At 33.7% G+C, this 23,494-nt stretch overlaps 1 pseudogene; it reads left to right on the forward strand.

Annotated features, from left to right (window-relative positions):
* The first annotated feature begins 20,564 nt into the window (after positions 1-20,564).
* LOC125081482 (uncharacterized) lies at positions 20,565-20,723 on the forward strand (annotated as a pseudogene).
* The last annotated feature ends 2,771 nt before the right edge of the window (positions 20,724-23,494 follow it).

Raw genomic sequence — 23,494 nt, forward strand, 5'->3', positions numbered from 1 at the left:
TGTCAACTAACTTTCCAACTTACACTGGAAGCCAGAAGGTGAAGAAATGGTATTTTCTGCCACTCTCAAATTCTATATGCAGTAAAAATATCCTTCAAAAATACAGACAAAAAATTTCACATAAATGAAGAAAATTAAAGAATTTGTTATCAGCTTAGCTGCACTAAAAATAATTAAGATGTTCATTAAGCAAAATAAATCCAATTCTATGGAAGCTTGAAAGTTCATGAAGTAATAGAGAACAATGGTTCAATCTAGATAAATAGATACAGAATGATAATTAACCTTATGGGATTTAAAAGATTGGAAATTAAAAGACATGACAAACATAATAAAAGTCAACAAAGGCTGGAGGAAGATAAAAATGTATTGAGCATTGCAACTTCTCTATTAATATTAACTCATATTACATGCATGGTGTAGAGTAACCACTAAATGACTAGTAACAGAAATCATTAATAGCATGTTAGTAGAGCAGGAAAATGAAAAATAGTAGTTCATCAAAAAGAAGACAACTAAGGATAAAGATAAGAAAAATGAGAACAGTAAGATGGTACATTTGTTGTTAAATATATCCGTAATCACATTAAATTTAAGCTTTGTCATTAATTTATTAAATATTTACCGAGTACCTGTTTTCTCATAGTTATTCTACTAGATGATTGTCTACTGCATATAGGTAGAAATTCTACAAATGAGCTATGCTGCAGATATTGTCAAGAGTTTTAATAATCTCTTAAAGAGATTCCACTGTGCATACAAATGTGTTTTTTTCTCTACTCCAATCTAAATTTTTTTGAAAGATTTATGAAAAATATTTGAAGTAACATAAATGATGGCAGTGTTTTATATAATGTGGCAGGAAATGTTACCATCCTTAACTCGAACTATGTTTTACTTTCATCCTGTGCTTCATTTCTCAACTCTAATAATAAGATGCATCCCATGTATTTCTTCTTGTTCTGTATTTTAAAGTTATTAAATGGCTTTGTGTAGAAATATAAATACCAATGTTGAGGACCCATCTCAAATGAACTAAATCAACTCATGAATTTGATGAAGTGTTGGGATTATTGCCTTGGTATTTTTAATGCTTATAAGCTAAGAGGTGGCACAAGAGACTATTCCATCGTGTAGGAAATGTATATTTTCAAGTAGATAATGGTTACATGGGTGCTCAGGAACTTGGGTAAAAGTGACTACCTTTGGAGTAAGATAATGAGTTTAGTTTCCACTGAGTTTTAAAGATCACAAAAATATACATGTTCACAAGATATTTGGGGATTTAAGTGTGGCACGTGAGTGTCAATGACTGAGTTCAAAGACAAAGACTTTGAATTTTTCAAGCTTCAAATGGATAATTTCTCCCAAATTGTTGGTGGAACAAGAGATTAGGAGATGTTTTAGGACAACCCCCTTGAGTACTACCAAGATCAATGGCCTGGAAAAGAATAGGATTGAACAAAAAAGAACACAAGCAACCTGAAGAGGGTAGAACATCAGGAAATCTCAGATACACAGAGCTAAAGATAAAAATGTTTCAGAGGAAGAAATTACTGCTTGTGTCAAGAGATAGTGAGAGAGACAGAAGGAAAACAATTAGAAAAGACCAATGAATTTTTCCAGAAGACTGTCACAGAAAAGTAAATTTTTGTTTATTTGTGATATAAAAATAGAAGAGGCCAAATTGTAAAAGGATTTTGAAAGAAATCATAAAATAATGAATCAATTGTGCCTGGGAAAATTAATTACAGAAATCAGGTGTTATGCATTTTAGAAAAGAAGTAAATTAATAAAAATAGTAATAATAAATGCAGGAAGAGTTGAAGATCACTGGACCCTTATAGAACTTTTATAATTATATGCTAAATCCATTTTGCATCTAACATATAATATTGCCCATAATAATCCCTTAACATGTGTTAATGAATATTAGACATAAAAAAAAAAAAAAAACCTTGTACTCACATTTCTATTGTGTGGATATTTAGTGCAGCAGAAAAGATGAAAATTATTACTATGGACAGAAAATTTTGTTCAGAAAAACTTAAATTCAAGAAAGAGCTTTGGGCAAAGTTGAGAATATTTTGCCAATAGAGCATCATTTATTTTCATAAGCTTTCATTAGTAGGAGTAGATTGGTCTTTATCATCCAATTTTTACTTCTTTATGAGTCGTCAGTTCTATACATAGAATTATATTGGGAGCTTTCATGAACTTTTTTGAAACTACTACCAGTCATAAAGTAATCAAAAAGCTTAGTAACTTTGAAGCAAAGAAGCTTGTAAAGAGGCACTGTGTCAAGGTTAGAATTTTTTTTTTTTTTTAACATATACTGTATTATTTGCTTCAGGGATACAGGTCTGTGAATCATCAGTCTTACGCAATTCACAGCACTCACCATAGCACATACCCTCCCCAGTGTCCATCACCCAGCCACCCCATCCCTTCCACCCTCCTCCCCTCCAGCAACCCTCAGTTTGTTTCCTGAGATTAAGAGTCTCTTATCATTTGTCTGCCTTCCTGGTCTCATCTTGTTTCATTTTTCCCTCCCTTCCCCCAACAACTCCCCCACCCTACCTCTCAAATTCCTTGTATCAGAAAGCTCATATGACAATTGTCTTTTTCTGATTGACTTATTTCACTTAGCATAATACCTTCTAGTTCCATCCACCTCATTGCAAATGGCAAGAATTTAGGGGATTTTTGGTGGCTGCAACAGTATTCCATTGTATATATATACACCACATCTTCTTTATCCATTCATCTATTTATAAGGAGATTTTCCCAATTGGTGAATGATGACAAATTAACATCTAACCCACCACCCTTTCAAAAACCATAGTTTTTAATTTGGTTTTATGGGATTAAGGAACCATTAAATATTTCTTGAGGAAGTTTAGATAGGTCAAAGTTTGTTTATCCTATACCCATAAATCCAGATTTCCTGTGTCCAGCAATGCTTAGGTATCAGGTCTGATCTATAAAAGGAAACAAGTGTGTGTGTGTGTGTGTGTGTGTGTGTGTGTGTGTGTGTGTGTGTGTGTTCAGGTCATTTAAGAGATTTTTAAAAAGTGCTATTTCTCTGCTGAAACAACTTACACTACACTTTTTATCTCAATGATGCACCGATGTCAAAGGGAGCTAAAGGAAAAAGGAGTAATGCTAATTCCCATTTTAAACACAAAATTACATTTCAACTCAGTAGTGCACTATGGTCATCCCAGATCTCTCAGTATTCTCAGAATCCTAGATAAGAAAGCAAACAGATGGATATTAGTGATTTACCAAATTTCTCATAGAAAATTAACAAAGCAATATTCTGTTATTTTTGGACTTTCATCCATTTGAATCTATTTTTTGTACAGTGAAAGAAACTGGTTCAGTTTCATTCTCTGACTTGTTGCTGACCAGTTTTCCAACACTGTTGAAGAGACTATTTTTTTTCCCATTACATATTCATTCCTGCTTTATCAAAGACTAATTGAATATATAATTGTGGTTTATTTCTGGGTTTTCTCTTCTGTTCCATTTTTTTGACCTTTCTGTTTTTGTGCCAGCACCATACTATTTTGATTACTTCAGCTTTGTAATACAACTTAAAGTCTGGAATTGTGATGTCTCCAGCTTTGCTTTTCTTTTTCAAGGTTGTTTAGGCTATTTGGGGTCTTTTGTGGTTCCATAAATGTTTTAAGATTGTTCTAGCTCTGTGAAAAATGCTATTTATATTTTAACAGGGATTGCATTCAATGTATAGATTGCTTCGGGTAGTGTGGGCATTTTAATAATATTTGTTCTTCCAGTCCTTGAGCATGGAATATTTTTCCATTTCTTTGTGTCCTCTTCAAGTTCTTTCATTAGTGTTTTATAGTTTTCAGAGTACAAGTCTTTTACTTCTTTGGTTAGGTTTATTCCTAGGTATCTTACTGTTTTCAGTGCAATTGTAAATGGGATCAATTCTTTAGTTTCTCTTTCTGCTGCTTCATTATTGGTGCAGAGATATGCAACAGATTTTTGTATTTTGATTTTGTATTCTGCAGCTTTACTGAATTTGTATATCGGTTTTGGCAGTTTTTGGTGGAGTTTTTCAAGTTTTCTATATAGAGTATCATGTCATCTGCCGATAGTGAAAGTTTTACTTCTTCCTTGTCAATTTGGCTGCCTTTGTTTCTTTTGGCTATTTGATTGCTGAGGCTAGGACTTCCAGTGCTTGGTTAAATAACAGTGTTGAGAGTGGACATCACTGTCTTGTTCCTCACCATGGAGGAAAAACTTTCAGTTTTTTCCCATTAAGGATATTAGCTGTGCCTTTATGATACTGAGGTACATTCCCTCTATTCCCTACTTTGTTGATGGTTTTTATCAAGAATAGATGTACTTTGTCATATGCTTTTTCTGCATCTATAGAGAGGATCATACGGTTCTTACCTTTTTTTTTTTATTAATGTGGCATATTAACAAGTTTTACATCTCTGTTCCTCAGGAATATTGGCCTATAGTTCACTTTTTAGCTGACTCTGTCTGGTTTTGAAATCAGGATAATGCTGGCCTCATAGAATGAGTTTTAAAGTTCTCTTTCCATTTCTCTCTTTTGGAATAGTTTGAGAAGAATGTTAATTTTCCTTAAATGTTTGGTAGATTTCCCCTAGGAAGTCATTTGTCCCTGGATTTGTGTTTGTTGGGATTTTTTTTTTTTATTTTACTCATTTAGTTTCTCTACTGGTTCTTGATCTGTTCAAGTGTTCTATTTCTTCCTGTTTCAATTTTGATAGTTCATATGTTTCTAGAAATTTGTCCATTTTTTATAGGTTGTCCAATTTGATGGCATACAGTTTTTCATAATATTCTTTTATAATTGTATTTCTGTGGTGTTGGTTGTTATTTCTTTTCTCTTATTTGTGATTTATTTATTTGGGTGTTTTCTCTTTTCTTTTTGATAAGTCTAGTTGAAGTTTATCAATTTTATTAATATTTTCAAAGAACCAGCTCCTAGTTTTATTTATCTGATCTTTTTTGTTGTTGTTTCTGCATCATTTATTTCTGTTGTAATCTTTATTAATTCCTTCCTTCTGCTGGCTTTGGGCTCTGTTTATTATTCTTTTTCAACCTCCTTTAGGTGTAAGTTCAGGTTTTTGAGACTTTTTTTTTTTCCTTCTTCAGGTTGGCTTGTATTGCTGTAAACTTCTGTGTTAGAATTACTTTTGCTGCATCCTAAAGATTTTGGACCACTGTGTTCTCATTTTCATTTGTCTTCATGTAATTTTTTATTTCTTTGAATTTTTGGTTGGCCCATTCATTGTTCAATAGCATGTTACTTAACCTACATGTATTTGTAGTCTTTCCAGATTTTTTTCTTGTGGTTGATTTCTAGTTTTATAGTGTTCTAGTGTTGTGGTCAGAAAAGATGTATAGTATGACTTTGATCTTTTTAAATTTTTTAATATTTGTCTTGTGGCCTAATATGTGATCTATTCTGGAGAATGTTCTATGTGTGCTTGAAGAGAATGTGTATTCTGCTGTTTCTGATGGAATGTCCCGAATATATCTGTTAAGTCCACTTGGTCCAATGTGTCATTAAGAGGCATCGTTTACTTTTTTATTTTCTGTTTAGATGAACTATCTATAGATGTAAGTAGGGTGTTAAAGTCCTCTAATTTTGTTGTTATTATCAGGTAGTTCCTCTACATTTATTATTAATAGTTCTATATATTTGGATGCTCCCATGTGGGGTGCATAAATATTTATAATTGTTATATCTTCTTGTTGAATTGTCCCCTTTATTATTAAATAATAAGCTTGTCTCTTTTTACAATTTTTGTGTGGTATGAATATTTTAGTAATATTAATTATCCTGATTCATGAATATAGAATTTCCATTTGTTTGTGTCTTTTTAATTTCTCTCATCAGAGTCTTAGAGTTTATGGGGTACAGATTTTTCACCTCCTTAGTAAAATTTATTCATAAGTATTTTATTGTGTTTGATGCTGTTATAAATAGAATGCTTTCCTTCTGTTTTAGATATTTCATTGTTATCATCTTGAAACACAACTGATTTTTTTATGATTTTGTATCCTGAAGCTACTGAATTCACTGATTAGTTCTCACAGCCAAAATATATCCAGCTCCTTATTTCTGGTTATTTTCCAATTTCTACATTTTACTACCATAAATAACCCTGGATTCAACTTCCATTTGTAAAATAAAAAAGGAAATAGATAATAGCCTTAATTAATTTGTCTTAGACTACTCTCCTAAAATTAGAATTACTTTCTCAATGAATGTGAACATTAGTAATACCCATTCTACATATCACTCTCTAGAGATTTTACATCATATTCTTCTTTACCTAATTATAGAGAGCACTATTTCACTATACCTATGTCAAAATAAGCTGTCTTCTTAAAAATCTTTTTACTTTAATTAGCAAAAACACAAGAAGATATATTAATTTGTATTTCTTTCATGATGTGAAGAAAACATATTTCAGTATACATTAGCTATTTGGATTTCTCTTCTCATGATTTCCTGGATGTGTCGACTAATAGGTTACCTTGAAATCTTAGTTGTCCAAGTTTTAGATTTTTGTTTTGTTTCATTTTGTTTTGGATGTTTTTAATTAATTTTCTATATAAGGAAAAATGAGAGAGACTATATCAGGTGATGGCAGGACACACAAGTTTTAAAATTCATTTATTTAATTGGAAATAAAGGTGAATATTCCTGATGTAAATACCAAGTATTAGATGCATATGTTGAAATCATCTTCATGTAGCGTTTTTTTAAAATAGGAAAGAGTTAAGTGATTTTGTCAAGGAGTCAAAAAAAAAAAAAAGCGACAGGGGCGCCTGGGTGGCTCAGTTGGTTGAGCAACTGCCTTTGGCTCAGGTCATGATCCTGGAGTCCCAGGATCCAAGTCCTGCATCCGGCACCCTGCTCTCATCCGGCACCCTGCTCTCGGGGCAGGGTGTCTGCTTCTCCTGCTGTCTCTCCTCTCATGCTCTCTCTCTCTCTCTCAAATAAATAAATAAAATCTTAAAAAAAAAAAATTCTGGCACTTTCTAGCTTTAGGTGTTATCAGTCTATGCAAACACAAAGGCAGTTTGGCATAGTTCCTGGTAATATAGGCAATCTAGGAATGAACTTAAAAGTAAATAAAATGTTATCTGATACCATTCCCTTAGTAGAGTGATAAAGCATTAAATCATAAAATATTTAAGAGTAATACAGAAATTAACTTATTTGGACATTTCTTTGTTCTTTTACTCTCCTAGATTTATTTGATTTAATTATAATTTCACAGGCTGCACCTCGTGATAGGTGCTATTTTTGAAATGATTTCTATAACACACTGGCTTCTCCATTGTCCTATTCTTAATGTTCATGCATCAGAGTGTGTATTTTCAGCATTATATTTGTTTACTGCTTATTAAGCAAATGTATTCTTGGGAGCCTTTTAAATCTATATTATATGACCTTAAACTGATATTATATGTTATTACATATCTTACATATAATATATATTATACACTATATAATATTATATATGTTATGTGACCTTAAACTGATGTCTGTTCAGTTATTTACTTTTTATTTTCTATGTTATTCCTGCCAGAATGTCATTATTGCCAATGGATGCATATTTATCATTTCTAATCCCAGGGATCCCTATCCTCTTCCCACTTTTTTAGTTTCTAATCAACTCATTATCATGTTCTGGGAGCTTGAGACTGTTAACAGTGTATTATCTAAATAATAGGGGAGATATTGAATGTAAATTGAAAATATGACTACTTCTCTCCCTGTCCTTAAATCTTTCTAATAGAGGTATTTCTTAAGCCTTAAGTTATCAGATGGTCTTACAGGAAAAGTCTTCATTATTTTAAAGGAAATTTAATCTCTGTATCCAGGTTTTCCAGTTTAGGATCCTCAAATGGAATGTATGGTAAACCTATATCTTTAAAAAAAAAAACTGTATGAAAATTGAGATGATTTCCAAAACAAGCATTTCTGAATCACTTTTCACTTATTTAAGCACCACAATCTATGTTGTAAGCAATTGTTTAGCTTCTCAAATTGAGTAGAGCCTTTCACCTGTTGAAATTCTTTACATAAAATTAATAAGTCAAATTGAGTTGTATTGAATTACGTAACATTTTAGCAACACATAGTGTAAGTGCTTCCAAGAAATAGATATGAGTACACTTTGTTTTTTTAAACTAGTTCTTAACACAAATTTGCAATCAGACAGGAAACATGAATGAATAACACGATGAACACCACAACTCATACATAGATCAATAATTATTATTTTGCTGTATTTGTTTCTTCTCCCCCTCTGTCTGCCTATACACGTGCATATGGATGTAATTATGTGTGTTGGTATTCACGTATGTATTTATATTCATGTATATGTATAAATGTAATTTCACAATAAACTGAAGACACTATAACAGTTTTCATCTTAAATATTATGGAGTGTATTCACTGAAAATAAGGACATATTCCCATAATCATTTTTATCAATAATTATTTCTTATGTTTTGTCAATATGTCTTCTCAGTCTGTTAACCTAGAAGAGCTCCCTAACTCCTTATTTCTAAAATATTGTTGTTTGGTTGACACCATGTCATATACCTTAGAGACTGTACCACAATCTAGATTTATCTTACTGCTTTCTTATGTGTACTTTATTTTTCTTATTGGCATTAAAATAGAATTTATATATGAAGGCTTGATTAGATTCAGAATAACCTTCCATTTGTTTTCAAAAATCTATCTTTGGTGAGTCTTTATAGTACATATTCCATATTATTAAGTTGGTATAAAGAATGTTGCTTCTAGATATCGTTTCTTGCCATTTTTAGTGCATAAAGCCACATATTTATTTTAAGTTAAAATATGTATGTAATATATTTCAATTAATGCAGGAATATCTTTTTGCATTAAAAGCTACAAGATACTTGCTTCAGTTCTTTTCTTGCTTTAGAATAGATCCCATTAAGAATGTAGTAGAAATGGGGTGCCTGGGAGGCTCAGTGTGTTGGGCCTCTGCCTTCAGCTCAGGTCATGATCTCAGGGTCCTGGGATCAAGGCCCGCATCAGGCTCTCTGCTCGGCAGGGAGCCTGCTTCCCCCCTTCTCTCCACCTGCCTCTCCGCCTGCTTGTGATCTTTATCAAATAAATCAATAAATAAAATCTTAAAACAAGAATGTAGCATGAAGAGCCTCTGTTCTGCAGTTTATTTGGTTGTTAATAATTTGAAGATTTATTTATTTATTTATTTATTTATTTATTTATTTATGAGAGAGAGAGAGTGAGTGAGTGCACAGGCAGGTAGAGTGGCAGGCAGAGGGAGAAGCAGACTCGGGACTTGATCCCAGGACCCTGGGATCATGATCTGAGCCAAAGGCAGTGGCTCGACCAACTGAGTCACCCAGGGGTCCCTCCATTTGACATGGTGTCGGATCAGTTTTCGCAGTGGTACTCAATTTTAGATGTTAGAAAATTCTTTCCAGGGGCGCCTGGGTGGCTCAGTGGGTTAAGCCTTCGGCTCAGGTCATGATCTCAGAGTCCTGGGATCGAGCCCCGCATCGGGCTCTCTGCTCGGCGGGGAGCCTGCTTCCTCCTCTCTCTCTGCCTGCCTCTCTGCCTGCTTGTGATCTCTCTCTGTCAAATAAAAAAAAAAAAAAAAAGAAAAGAAAATTCTTTCCAAATGTTTTGAATATGTAAAATATTCACTTAGTCTTAAAAATTCAAAATTACATAAGAATATATTCAGAAAATTTTTACTTTTTCAGAAAATAGTTTTTATCTATTTACCTGAGAGAGAGTACAGAGGGAGAGAGAGAAGCAGACCTCCTGCTAAGCAGAGAACCTGACTCTGGTCAGGATCCCAGGACCCCAGATCACAACCTGAGCTGAAGGCTGATGCTTAACTGACTGAACCACCTAGGTGCCCCAGAAAGTTTTTGCTTTTGACTCTACACTCATTTTGACCACTACTCAGATAAAGAAGACCCAATATCTTCTTCATTGTTTTGTATAGTTATATGGTACTCCTTTGTGTTGATGTACCATTATTTAAAAAATTTTAGAGTCCCTTAATTTGAACATTTCACTGTTTTAAATTTTTGCTGTAACCAGTGCTATAGTGGATAACAGTGGCATCGATTTTTCCCACCTTATTTGCAGAGGACTGCATTAAGTTTGGATGCCTAGCAATGGATTTGCTAAGTGAAAAATCTATCCAGTGTTTCATGGTGGTGTCAGTTTTCCCCAATATATTTGGTATCATTTTACCCATATACACCAGTGAACTATCAGAATAGCTTCTCCCCGCCAACAAGGGCAATAGAATGTTTTGTCAATTTTTATAGATTTTGATGTACTAAACACTAAGAAAAATTTAAAATATGGTTTTTAATTTGAAATTCTTTTATTATAAGTGAGTCTGAGCATTTTTCCTAAATTCAAAGATATTTACACTATTTTTCTGTCAAAGGTATTTTATGTTATTTGTCCATTTTTCTATGAGAATTTGCTTTTCTTAAATAGATACATACAAAAATATGATAGGGAGGACTGGAAGGGAGGGAGAGAGAGAGGAAGAGAAAGAATGAATACAGGACTTAAACATCTATGATAAAAATCTGCACATATATTCTGGTTTTAGTTTGAAGTATTTGTGTATTCCTATGTTCCAGGTTTTTTTTAAAATAGTGAAATTTATTCATCTTTTAATGCTTCTGAATTTTGAGAACTAATACTCAAGCTTTCCAACTCCAATTTAGGATAATTAATAAATGTTTTCTTGTAGTACTTGCATGATTTATTTTTAAACATTCAAATTTCAGATTCACTTGGAGTTTATTCTCGTGAACATAATGATATACATTTTCAGTTTTACTTTATTTTTAATAACTATTGAATTGCATTTAAAACATTGATCAAAAGCTCTCTATTTTCCCCCTGAGACTTAATCTATTATATATTATACTTTCATAGGTACTTGAGTCCAATTTTACTTTTTGGTGCCAGTATCTTTCTGATTGTCATGTACAAACAGCATGTTGTTTTATGAGAAAGGATTTCTTTATTTTAATGACTGGTAGTGCCAATTCTACCCTGCCTTACTGATTTTTTTTTTATGTTTTCTTTGTCTAGTCATTTTTTATATGACCTTCATAATGACCCCAAGTCTTGGCATTTTTATTGGGACCATAGTAAATTTATATTTTACCTAGTGTGGATTGATGTTTTTATAATGTTTGATTGTTAAATTCAAAGAAATGATGCTTCCTTCCATTTTTTCAAAACTACTTTTGTGTCTTTCTGAGTATTTAAATATTTTCCTTCTCTAGGTTTTGCAGTTTTTAAAGATTTTTTTTTTTTAATTTATTTGACAGAGATCACAAGTAGGCAGAGAGGCAGGCAGAGAGAGAGGAAAGGAAGCAGGCTCCCTGCTGAGCAGAGAGCCTGATGTGGGGCTCATGACCTGAGCTGAAGGCAGAGGCTTTAATCCACTGAGCCACTCAGGTGCCACCGATTTTGCAGTTTTAATCCCAGGTATTTTACTGTTTTTGTTGTTGTTGTTGTTGTTGTTGTTGTTTGTTTTTTTAAATAAGATCTCCTTTGTAATTATTCTTGAAATATAGGAAATTTGAATTTCACAATTTTTAATATTCTGATGGCTTACTGAAATGTTTGTATTATCTTTTATTCTTCTTTAACTTTCCAGACATGCTATTATAAAATGAGGAAATTAAGATTTTTTTCTCTTTGTTTCAATTATTTCTCACATTTCCAGTGTTCTTATTGTTTTGCATAATAACTATAGTTCAGTGTTAAATATCAGTATAAAAAATAGTCATCCTGGGCGCCTGGGTGGCTCAGTGGGTTAAGCCACTGCCTTCGGCTCAGGTCATGATCTCAGGGTCCTGGGATCGAGTCCCGCATCGGGCTCCCTGCTGAGCAGAGAGCCTGCTTCCCTCTCTCTCTCTCTGCCTGCCTCTCTGCCTACTTGTGATCTCTCTCTGTCAAATAAATAAATAAAATCTTAAAAAAAAAATAGTCATCCTTTTCTGTATTTTAGTGGTAAATGTTCTCTCTTAGCGTGTCAGATATTGACTTTGCAACTGATGTAGTTAGATTTATGTAGATTCAAGGTTAGGACGTCATAATTTTTTATTTTATTGGTACTTTGTTAACATATAGTGGACTTTTGGGGGCACTAGGGTGGCTCAGTGGATTAAGCCTCTGCCTTCAGCCCAGGTCATGATCTCAGGGTCCTGGGATCTAACCCCACATTGGGCTCTCTGCCAGGCAGGGAGCCTGCTTCCCCATCTCTCTCTGCCTGCCTCTCTGCCTACTTGTGATCTCTCTCTCTCTCTCAAATAAATAAATTTTTTTTAAAGTGGACTTTTAAAAAGTTTTTATGTCAATAGTGTGAATTACATTAGTGGATATACTGTATTAAATCATCGAATTTCTAGAATAAATCCTACTTGATCATGATGTATTGTTTTTAGTGTGATTGTAGGTCCTTCTGCAATTATTTTATTTGTGATTAAGCAGGAGTAGTCTGTACTTATTTTTTACTGTATATCTTTTATGCCATTATAACTTTAACATCCTTCTAAAATGAAATGACAATCTTGATTGGGTATAACATCAATATCTTCATTTATAAAATAAGTGATGAATGTTTTCTGGTCCTTCTTAATCTTCATAACAATTTACTGGCATTAGAACTGACTGCTTTTCAGTGTTTGGTAGAATTTTCCAGTATAACTCAATCTGGTTCTTGTGGAGAGTAGCACTCTGAAACTGGTTTTTGTTTGCTTTTTCTGACATACATTTTTAAAATCTGAAAGGCAGTAAATATATAGATGTTTTGTTGATGCTTTTTTTTTTTTTTTTACAGAAGCTAAAAAAGTGACATTTTTGAAGTGGGGTTTTTTTACTTCTAATTCGGTTTCATCCAGGCAAGACTATTTTTTAGACAGTATCTCTTCATTCTTGTACCCAGAAATCAGCTGATGATTAATGGATATATTACTTTGTTGATCACTTATAGAACTTAAAACAGAAAGAGTGGAAAAAAATAAAACAGAATGAAAAAGGTTAACTCAGATTCTTAAAATATTATTTATTTTCCTCTGCTTCTGATATCTGAAAGAAAAATGATGAATAATTTCCACCTGCCAGCTATTATTTATTTTCTCTCTTAATTCATTAAAAATAAACTCAGTGATAGAATTGTCATATCCATATTCATGCATTTGTCAATATTTTAATTTTGAAAGGAACTTTTTCCCCACATAACTCAATTGCAAAGTGCTCTCCCCTGTGACAAACACAGATGTGCCCATGGAATTCTAAATGTTTTTTTTTCTGAACTTTTTTTATACAAAGCAACAAAAAGCTTTCTGTGAATTTTCCTTTGCTCAGGGCATACTTCTGATTGGTACATACTACCTGCTCAGAGCAAAACTTCTTTGTGATTTCTATTCATCAGGGTCAACAGGGTACCTTAAAAATCAGAGAATATAGTATTTACAAATTCATGAATAATGCTCAATACCCTAACTATAAAAAAAACTATGTGAAAGCAGTTTGTAGATTATTAATTATAAAGTGCATAGAGAGAAATTAATTCTTTTGCCTTTATTAATATCAGGATAGGAATATTTATAGGTCTGAGCAATTAAAGTACCTGAGAGTTAATTCTTTCAGGATTTCTGAAGTTCTCACACAAAATTCAAAAATCAAGTTATCAAGTTAGGATGAGCACTGTTTGAACCCCAAACTTGCTGTTCTCTCCCCCTTTTTCTTTTTTAAGTTTTCAGTTAATTTCCAGTTAGTTAAAAATAATAATAAATTCCAGTTAGTTAACATACAGTGTACTATTAGTATCAGGTATACAATATAGTGATTCAGCACTTACACAGAGCATCCCCTGCTCATCTCAGCAAGTGCACTCTTGAATCCCAATCACCTCTTTAACCCAATCCCTATCCACCTCCATCTGGTAACTATCAACTTGTTTCCTATAGTTAAGAGTCTGTTTCTTGGTTTTCCTCCCCCTCTCTTCTTTCCCCCCTTTGCTCATTTGTTTTGTTTCTTAAATTCCACATATGAATGAAATCATATGGTATTTTTCTTTCTGTGACTGACATATTTCACTTAGCACAATGCACTCTATTTCCATCCATGTCATTGCAAATGACAAGATTTCATTCTTTTTATAGCTGAGTACTATTCCATTGTGTGTGTGTGTGTGTATCATATATATATGTGTGTGTGTGTGTGGTATCATTGCACGTGTGTGTATCTATCATATATATATATACATACATATGTATATATATAGAGATATACACAAACATATGTATGTATATACCACTTCTTCTTTATCTACGTGTCAGGCACTGGACACTTGGGCAGTTTCCATAATTTAGCTACTGTAGATAATGCTGCTATAAACATCAGGGTATCTCTCTGATACCTGTATCTCTCTGAATTATCTCTCTGTATCTCTCTGAATTAGTACTTTTGTATTCTTTGTGTAAATACCTAGTAGTGCAATTGCTAGATTGTAGGGCAGTTTTATTTTTAACTTCTTGAGAAAACTTCATGCTGTTTTCCACAGTAGCTGCACTAGTATGCATTCCTGCCAGCAGTGTACGAAGGTTCCTTTTCCTCCATATTCTTATCGGCACTTGTTTCCTGTGTTTTTGATTTTAACTACTCTGGCGGTTATGAAGTTATCTCTCATTGTAGTTTTGATTTCCATTTCCCTGATAATGAGTGATGTTGAGCATCTTTCCAGTTGTCTGTTGGCCATCTGGTTGTATGCTTTGGAGAAATGCCTATTTGTGTCTTCTACCAGTTTATTTGGATTATTTGTGTTTTTTGTGAGTTGATTTTTATAAGTTCTTTATGTATATTGGATACTAACCCTTTATCACATTTGTCACTTGTAAATACTTTTTCCCATTGCATAATTTGCTTTTGGTTTTGTTGGTTGTTTCCTTCACTATGTAGAATCTTTTTAAAAGCAAAAATAAATTATTGGGATTTCATCTCCCCTTTACTTTTTAAAAATATTTTCCATTCATTCAGCAAATACATCATAAGCACATGTTATTTCTCTTGGAAGTATACATAATCACATTTATGTCATTTATGATGTCCTTACCATGTTGTGGACTTAATGACCATGAAATAGTAAATTCTGCCTCAATTTTATGTTACCTGCTTAAGAAAGCCAATTAAACATCATGAAATGATTCCAGATTTAGTGAGTTGAGCTCTTTCCACTTTGCTGTTGGAAGTGTAAGTGAATACAAAGAACAATTTAAAAAATAATTGTCCAGATACTCAAAAACATAGAATCTTTGACTTGGTAATTCTCATTGTAGAATTCTGACTTAAGAAAGCAGAACCTTGGGTAATAATTTAATTATAAAGAAGTTCAACATTATTTAAGGTAAAACTGAAAATAAATAATATATCAAGCAATAGTATGTCTGAATATGTACTATATATCTGAATTACTATACCATATATTCAGTTGTGTAAAGGTCAGCATAGCTTGTGAGACCTATTTCCACTTGAGAGTCAGAATTTTAAAATCAGAAGCAGAGCATTAGAATTCAAAGAATGTCTCAAGCAAACACATTGCCCCAACCCTCATAACTTAGTTCCAGCCAAACTTTTTACTACCTCAGAACCATTACATTCCAGCTACTATCCTATTACTCATTGTCATTATTATCAGTCATTATTTCATTATGACCCATTTTCATTGTTCTATTTTACTCTCATCACTACTTGAAATCACCAGATTGATATTTTTATTATTATTTGTCTCCTTGTATTGAAATACAAGCTGCATGACAGTCTGGCCTGTTCTCTTCAGTACTCCATATTAACATAAGCATATTTCTTGATTTATTGTAGACACTCAAAAATGTTCAATAAATAAATAGTTGAATAAAAAACTAGTAATGGGATATCATGGAACCATTAAAGTGCTTTTTTAAAAGATTTTATTTGAGATAGAAAAAGAGAGGGAGCACAAGGAGGGGAGGGGGAGGGAGAAGTAGATTAACATGCTCAGTGCAGAGTCCAGTGCAAGGCTCAATCCCAAGACCTTGAGATCCTGATCTGAGCAGAAATCAAGTTGGATGCTTAATCAACTGAGTCACCCAGGTGCCCCGTTGAAGCACTTATAATATTTCAGACAAATATTTTTTAAAAAATAAGTGTTCAACAAAATTGTCATTTTGCTTCCATATATATTTACAGGCAGAGGGAAATAAAAATATGAATATGTTAAGAGTGATAATTCAGGGGCACCTGGGTGGCTCAGTGGGTTAAAGCCTCTGCCTTCGGCTCAGGTCATGATCCCAGGGTCCTGGGATCGAGCCCCACATCGGGCTCTCTGCACTGCAGGGAGCCTGCTTCCTCCTCTCTCTCATTCTCTCTCTGCCTACTTGTGATCTCTGTCTGTCAAATAAGTAAATAAAATCTTTAAAAAAAAAAGTGATAATTCACAGAAGCATTAAAAATATTAACTTTGATCTCCATACTTTTCTTGCTAAATTCTCTGTAATGGGCATTATTAATTTTCTAATCAGAAAAGTAAACACAGTATCTCAAGCTAATGATATATAGTAGGAAAATCATATGACTAGAGACATTTCTCTCTTTTAACTCCTTAATATTTACCACTTTGAATAATTACTAGAGCACTTAAAAACTTCAGGAGAAAAAAAGAACATATATATAATATGGAAAAAAAGATGTGTACAGATACCAATAAGAAATATCTCTGGATAAAAACAAAAGACTATCAAATGTTGGTAGTTGTTTAAAAAATGTTCAAATGTGTTACAATCAGTGTTCAAAACAATCTTGTATGCTCATATAAGTTAATTTTCTTTTAATATTTATAAAGAAGAAATTATATCATTTTCTGAATGAGAAAAACTTTACAAGAAAATCCACTAAAACTCTTTCAGAAAGTATCTTTGTTATAAAATATCAATATCAATACATACCTCATATGTCATTATATTTCTAACATCCTTATACAATGAAATAATAATTGAATATAATTTTCTTGACATGATTCATTATAAAATACAATTGTTAGTCAGTAATCTGTGAATAAATTACAGTTCTCTTTTTTCTCTCCTAGAGATCTAGTAACTTAAATATGTTATTTAAAAAATCATATTGAAATGTAAATGTTAAAAATACTAAGAGAATTCTTCCCTAAAATTTTCAAAACAACTCTTGTCTAAAAATTTTCATAAATAATTTTCAAAAACAATTCTTGTCTAAAATTTACCAGAAACATTTTTGATGAACTGTATAGGTATCCGTAGTTTTTCTAAGTGATGTAATACACAAATTCATTCAAATTATTCAACACTTGTAATATTATACTGACCAAGCTATTATAAGCTTATTAAATGATTAATCCCAGTGTGATTTTCAGAAAAAAAGTGAGGGCATGTACCTGTTGCCCATTTGTATGTCTTCTTTGGAAAAATGTCTATCAGGTCCTCTGCCCATTTTTTAATTAGATTGCTTGGGTTTTGCTATTGAGTTGTGTGAATAAATTATATAGATTTTTCTATTAACTCCTTATCTGATAGATGGTTTTAAAAATATTTTCTGCTGTTTGTAGATTACCTTTTTTTTTTCCTAATTCTTTTCCTTTGCAGAGGCTTTGTAATTTAATACAGTCCTACTTGTTTATTTTTGCCATGGTTGCTTGTGCTTTTGTTGTCATATCCAAAAAAAATCATTGCCAAGACCCATATTGAGGAACATATTCCTTGTGTTTTTAGTAGTTTTTACAGTTTGGGATCTTACACATAAGAATTTAAGCCATTCCAAGTTAATTTTGGGGAGCGATGTAAGATAGAGGTCCAGTTACATTCTTTATATGTTATTGTCCAGTTTTCCCAACACCATTTAGAGAATAAACTATCTTTCCTCTACTGAATCTTCTAATTTCCTTGTGAAATATTAGTTCACCATATATGCAAAGGCTCATTTCTGGGCTCTCGATTCTGTTCTGTTGTTCTGCGTGTCTGTATTTATGCCAGTACTATTCTGTTTTGATTACTATAGCTTTGTATTGAAGTCTGAAATCAGAAAGTATAATGACTACCAGCTTTGTTTTTCAAGATTCCTCTGGTGATTCAGAGTCTTTTTTTGTTACATAAAATTTTAGAATTGTTTTTCTCTTTCTTTGAAAACTGTCATTGGAATTTTGATAGGACTTGCACTGAGTCTGTAACTAGTTCTGGGTAGTATGGACATTTTAACAATGTTCATCTATTCATGTCTTCAGTCATTTCATTAGTGTCTTAAAATTTTTTTTTAAAGATTTTATTTATTTATTTGAGAGAGACAGTGAGAGAGAGCATGAGCAAGGAGAAGGTCAGAGGGAGAAGCAGACTCCCCACGGAGCTGGGACCCCAATGCGGGACTCGATCCCGGGACTCCAGGATCATGACCCGAGCCGAAGGCAGTCGTCCAACCAACTGAGCCACCCAGGCGTCCCAGTGTCTTAAAATTTTTTAATGAAATATATTTGATATATAATACTGTAAAATTTAAGTAGTGTAAAATGTTAACTTGATACATTTATGTGTTGTAATATAATTGCCATTGTAGTAATAATTAGCACCTCTATCATGTTACATTATATTTCTTTTTAGTGATTCGATTCATTATGTTTTAGTCTCTTGGCAAATTCGATGGTTATAATACCATTCTTGTATTTACTATCCTATGCATTAGAGCTCTAGAGTTTATTTACTACTCATCGTATGTTTGGAACCTCGGTCAGTATTGTCCTTTCTCTCTATCCCCCAGCCCCTGGTAACCGCCTTTTTACTGTTTCTATGAACTTGGCTTTTATAGATCCTGCATGTGACTGATATCATAGAGTCTGTTTTTCTCTGACTACCTCACATAGAGTAAAGTCCTCGAAGTCCATTCATATTTTCACAAATGGCAGGATGTTCATTCCTAGGTTAAAGATATTCCTACATATCTTGATGCTCTTGTAAATGGAATTGTGTTTCTTTTTTCAGATAGTTTTTCTTAGTGTATAGAAACACAACTAATTTTTTTTTAAAGATTTTATTTATTTTATTTGACAGAGATCACAAGTAGGCAGAGAGGCAGGCAGAGAGAGAGAGGAGGAAGCAGGCTCCCTGCCGAGCAGAGAGCCTGATGCAGGGCTCGATCCCAGGACCCTGGGATCATGACCTGAGCCGAAGGCAGAGGCTTTAATCCACTGAGCCACCCAGGCGCCCCACAACTATTTTTTTTAATGTTTTATTTATTTTTCAGAGAGAGAAAGCATAAGCAGGGAGGGCTGCAAGCAGAGTAGTTAGAGGGAGACGCTCCACTGAGCACAGAGCCCAATGCAGGACTCAATCCCAGGACCCTGGGATCATGACCTGAGCTGAAGGCAGACACTTAACTGAGTGAGCCACCCAGGCATCCCCACAATTAATCTTTTGATATTAATTTCATATCCTGCAAATTTAATTGTGATTACTTCTAATACTTTTTTGGTAGGGTCTTCAGGGATTTTTCTCTAGAGGATCATATTTTCTGTAAACTGAAATAATTTTACTTCCTTTTCAATCTAGATGCCTTTTCTTTTTTTTCCTAATTTCTCTAGTGGGACTTCCAGTGCTCTGCTGAATAGGACCTGAGAGTGGGTACCTTGATCTCATTCCTAATATAAGAAAGTTTTCAATTTTATACCATTGAGGCTTTTTTATAGAGACTTTGTTATGTTGAGTTTCATTCCTTTTATACCCAGTTTCTTGAGTGTTTTTAACAAGAAAGGATATTGAATCTTGTCAAATGCTTTTCCTCCATCTAGTGAGATGATTATAAGAGTTTTTCCATATTTATTTTTATTTAAATTCAGTTAATTAACATATAATATTAATTGCATGTTATTGGTTTCAGAGGTAGAGGTCAGTGATTTATCAGTCTTGTATAATACCCAGTGCTAATTACATCACATGCCCTCCTTCATATCCATCACCCAGTTACCCCATCCTCCCACCCAGCTCCCCTCCAGCAATGCCCAGTTTGCTTCCTATGATTATCTTTTATGGTTTGTATTCCTCTCTGATTTTGTCTTCATGTTATTAATTTATTACATTTAATTATTTGCATATATTGATCTACCCTTGTATCCCAGGGTAAAATCCCACTTGATCATGATGTGTAGTCCTTTCAATGTCCTGTTGGATTTGGTTTGTTAGAATTTTGTTGAGATTTTTTGCAAATGTATTTATAAGAAAACCACAGACCAGGAAGACATCTGGGTGGTGCAGTTGGTTGAGTGACAGACTCTTGGTTTCAGCTCAGGTCATGATCTCATGGTCATGAGCTCCAGTCCCACATTGAGCTGTGTGCTCAGTGTGCAGTCTGAGATTCTCATTCTCTACCCCTCCTGCTCATGCTCTCTCTCTTTCTCTCTCTCTCTAAAATAAAGAAATAAATCTTAAGCTTTGCGTAGTGGCAGTATCGTAGCCAATGAGGTTTATCTGAGGCGCGATTATTGCTAATTAAAATAAAGAAATAAATCTTAAAGACAAACAAAAACCATAGGCCAATATCCCTATATGTAGTGTCTTAGTATGATTTTGGTATCAAGGTAATGCTGGCCTCATAAAATAAAGTTTAGTTTAGGAGTGTTCCCTCCTCTTCTATTTTTAAGAAGAGTTTGAGAAGAACTGGTATTAATTATTTTAAATGTTCGGTAGAATTCACCAGTGAAATCATATGGTCCTTTGTTTCCTACTGGGTATAAGGTCTACTCTTTAAATTCTGATTCTTCTTTTTTTCAGTCTAGCTAAGGGATTGTCAACTTTTTTATATTTTTTTTAAAAACATACCTTTTAGTTATAATATTTTCTATTGTCTTTTTAATCTCCATTTATTTTTGCTCTGATCTTTGTCATGTTTTTTCTTCTACTAACATTGGACTTAAGTTCTTCCTTTTTTAGTCCTTGAGGTATACATGTAGATTGCTTATTTAAGAGCTTTCTTTTAAGGTAGGCATTAACTTCCCTTTTGCTGCTGCATCACATAAATTTTGGCATATTGTGTTTCCATTTTCATTTGTTTCAAGTTTTTTCAATTTCTGTTTTTCTTTCTTTGATGCATTGTCAGTTCAGGAGCATGTTTAATTTCCACACATTTGTGTATTTTTTTCTATTACTGATTTCACTTTTCATAACGTTGTGGTCAGAAGACATACTTGATGTAATTTCAGTTCTCTTACATTTGCCACCATGTGTTTTGTGACTTAAGATAAGGCATATCCTGGGGGCGCCTGGGTGGCTCAGTGGGTTAAAGCCTCTGCCTTCGGCTCAGGTCATGATCTCAGGGTCCTGGGATCCAGCCCCACATCGGGCTCTCTGCTCGATGGGGAGCCTGCTTCCCCCTCTCTCTCTGCCTACTTGTGATTTCACTCTCTCTGTCAAATAAATAAATAAAATCTTAAAAAAAAAAAAAAGATAAGGCATATCCTGGAAAATGATCTATGCATGCTTGAAAAGAATGTATATTTTGCTGCTGTGGATTGAAATTATCTGAATATGTGCTTAGGTCTATTTGGTGTAGTTCAAGTCCTGTGTTTTCTTATTGGTTTTCTGTCTGGATATATCCATTTTTTAAGTGGGGATTTCAAGTCCTTTACTATTGACGTATTATCTTTCTCTATAGTGATATATTAATATTTGCCTAGTACATTTACATGCTGCAGTATTGGATGAATATTTATGATTATTCTATTGATAAACTGACCTGTTTATTATAAAATTATTTTTGTTACAATTTTTGACTTAATGTTTTTTTTTTTCCCTTACATATCTACCCCTGCTTTCTTTTGGTTTCCATTTGCATGGAATGTCTTTCTCTCTGTCTTCACTTTGAGCCTTAAAAGCTGAGGCAAGTCACTTATAGGCAGCATTTAATTTATTTTTTTAATCCATGTAGCCACTATCTTTTGATTGGAGAGTTTGGTCCATTTACATTTTTAAAAAATATTTATTTGAGAGAACATTTGTGTGAGCAGGGGGGAGGGGCAGTGGGAGAGGGAGAATACTCAAGCAGCCTCCCCACTGAACATGGAGACCAATGTGGGGCTTGATCTCAGGACCCTGAGATCATGACCTGAGTTGAAATCAAGAGTCAGCCACTTAACCAACTGAGCCACTCTCATGCCCCTAGTCTATTTACATTTAAGGTAAATGAATAAATGAGCTATTCAGGAATGAATGAGTTATTCAGGAGTCTGCAACCTGGGGAGAAGGTAGACTCTTGTCCAAAACCAACGCCAAGGTTTCTACCTCACCCAAGTGTTTTTAAAGGGGTCTAGGGCAGAAAATCAGCAAAGGAAGTGTAGTGCCTGCAGCATTTCCTGATTATGTGGAAACTTGATGATGCCAGCTCCAAACATTATCTCAGTGGGAGGGTTTGTTGCAAGGGGCTCTGGTTCTTGTGATGTGCAGGAGTACTCTGTTCTTTCTGCAAAGGAGAGCAAGGTCTACAGATATACACAGGAAGATTAGTAAGATCATTTATGTGATCTAAACAAAGAAAAACATTTTCCTCAAAAAATGCTGGGCTAACCAGAAGCTGAGGTGGCTTTAAACAGATTTGCTGGCCTCTGTGGGTGAAATAAAATCTGATCCTTCACTCCTCAAGTGAAGTAGTCTGCAGATATCAAACAAAGTAAATTTGTTCTGTTACAGATCAAGGGTCTTAGTCCAGCAGGTAAGGAGTGTGTTGTCATAAAGCAACTCAACCCTTAAGACCGACTGTAGTGCGGTAAAACTATCTTCCTCAGTGCATCTTCTTAAATTTCTGTCTTCTACCTGTACGTTATAATCCCTGACCTGAATCTTTGATTCTGTGTGCAGTATAGTTGTTCAAATCAATGTATGTGTGTGTGGTGGTGTGGAGGCATATTGCTATGCTACCATTTTGTCTAGTGGATCATTTTAAGTTTAACATAAAATGTGCAAGTTCCATAGTCAAATAATCATCTTTTATGTCATCTTGGCGCATATTAAACAGTATTCATTTGGGGCACCTTGGTGACTCAGTGGGTTAAGCGTCCAACTCTTGATTTCAGCTCAAGTCATGATCTCAGGGTCCTGAGATTGAGCCTTATGTGGAGGGGAGGGTTTGCTTGGGATTCTCTGTCTCCCTCTCCGTATGCCCCTCTCCCCACTCTTGCTTTCTCTGTAAAATAAGTAAGTCCTTTAAAAAGTATTCATTTAAACTTCTTATGGAACTGTATGAATGAGTTATTTAGTACCTAGTACTTAAAGTCACTACTCCATGCATTTATTTAAGTTTATAAGGCTAATTTTTTTTAACTTTTGCCATTTTGATTTACATTTGAGAGAAATTCTGAGAACTGTC

This window comes from Lutra lutra, chromosome 11 (genome assembly GCF_902655055.1).
Source record: "Lutra lutra chromosome 11, mLutLut1.2, whole genome shotgun sequence".
Lineage (NCBI taxonomy): Eukaryota > Metazoa > Chordata > Mammalia > Carnivora > Mustelidae > Lutra > Lutra lutra.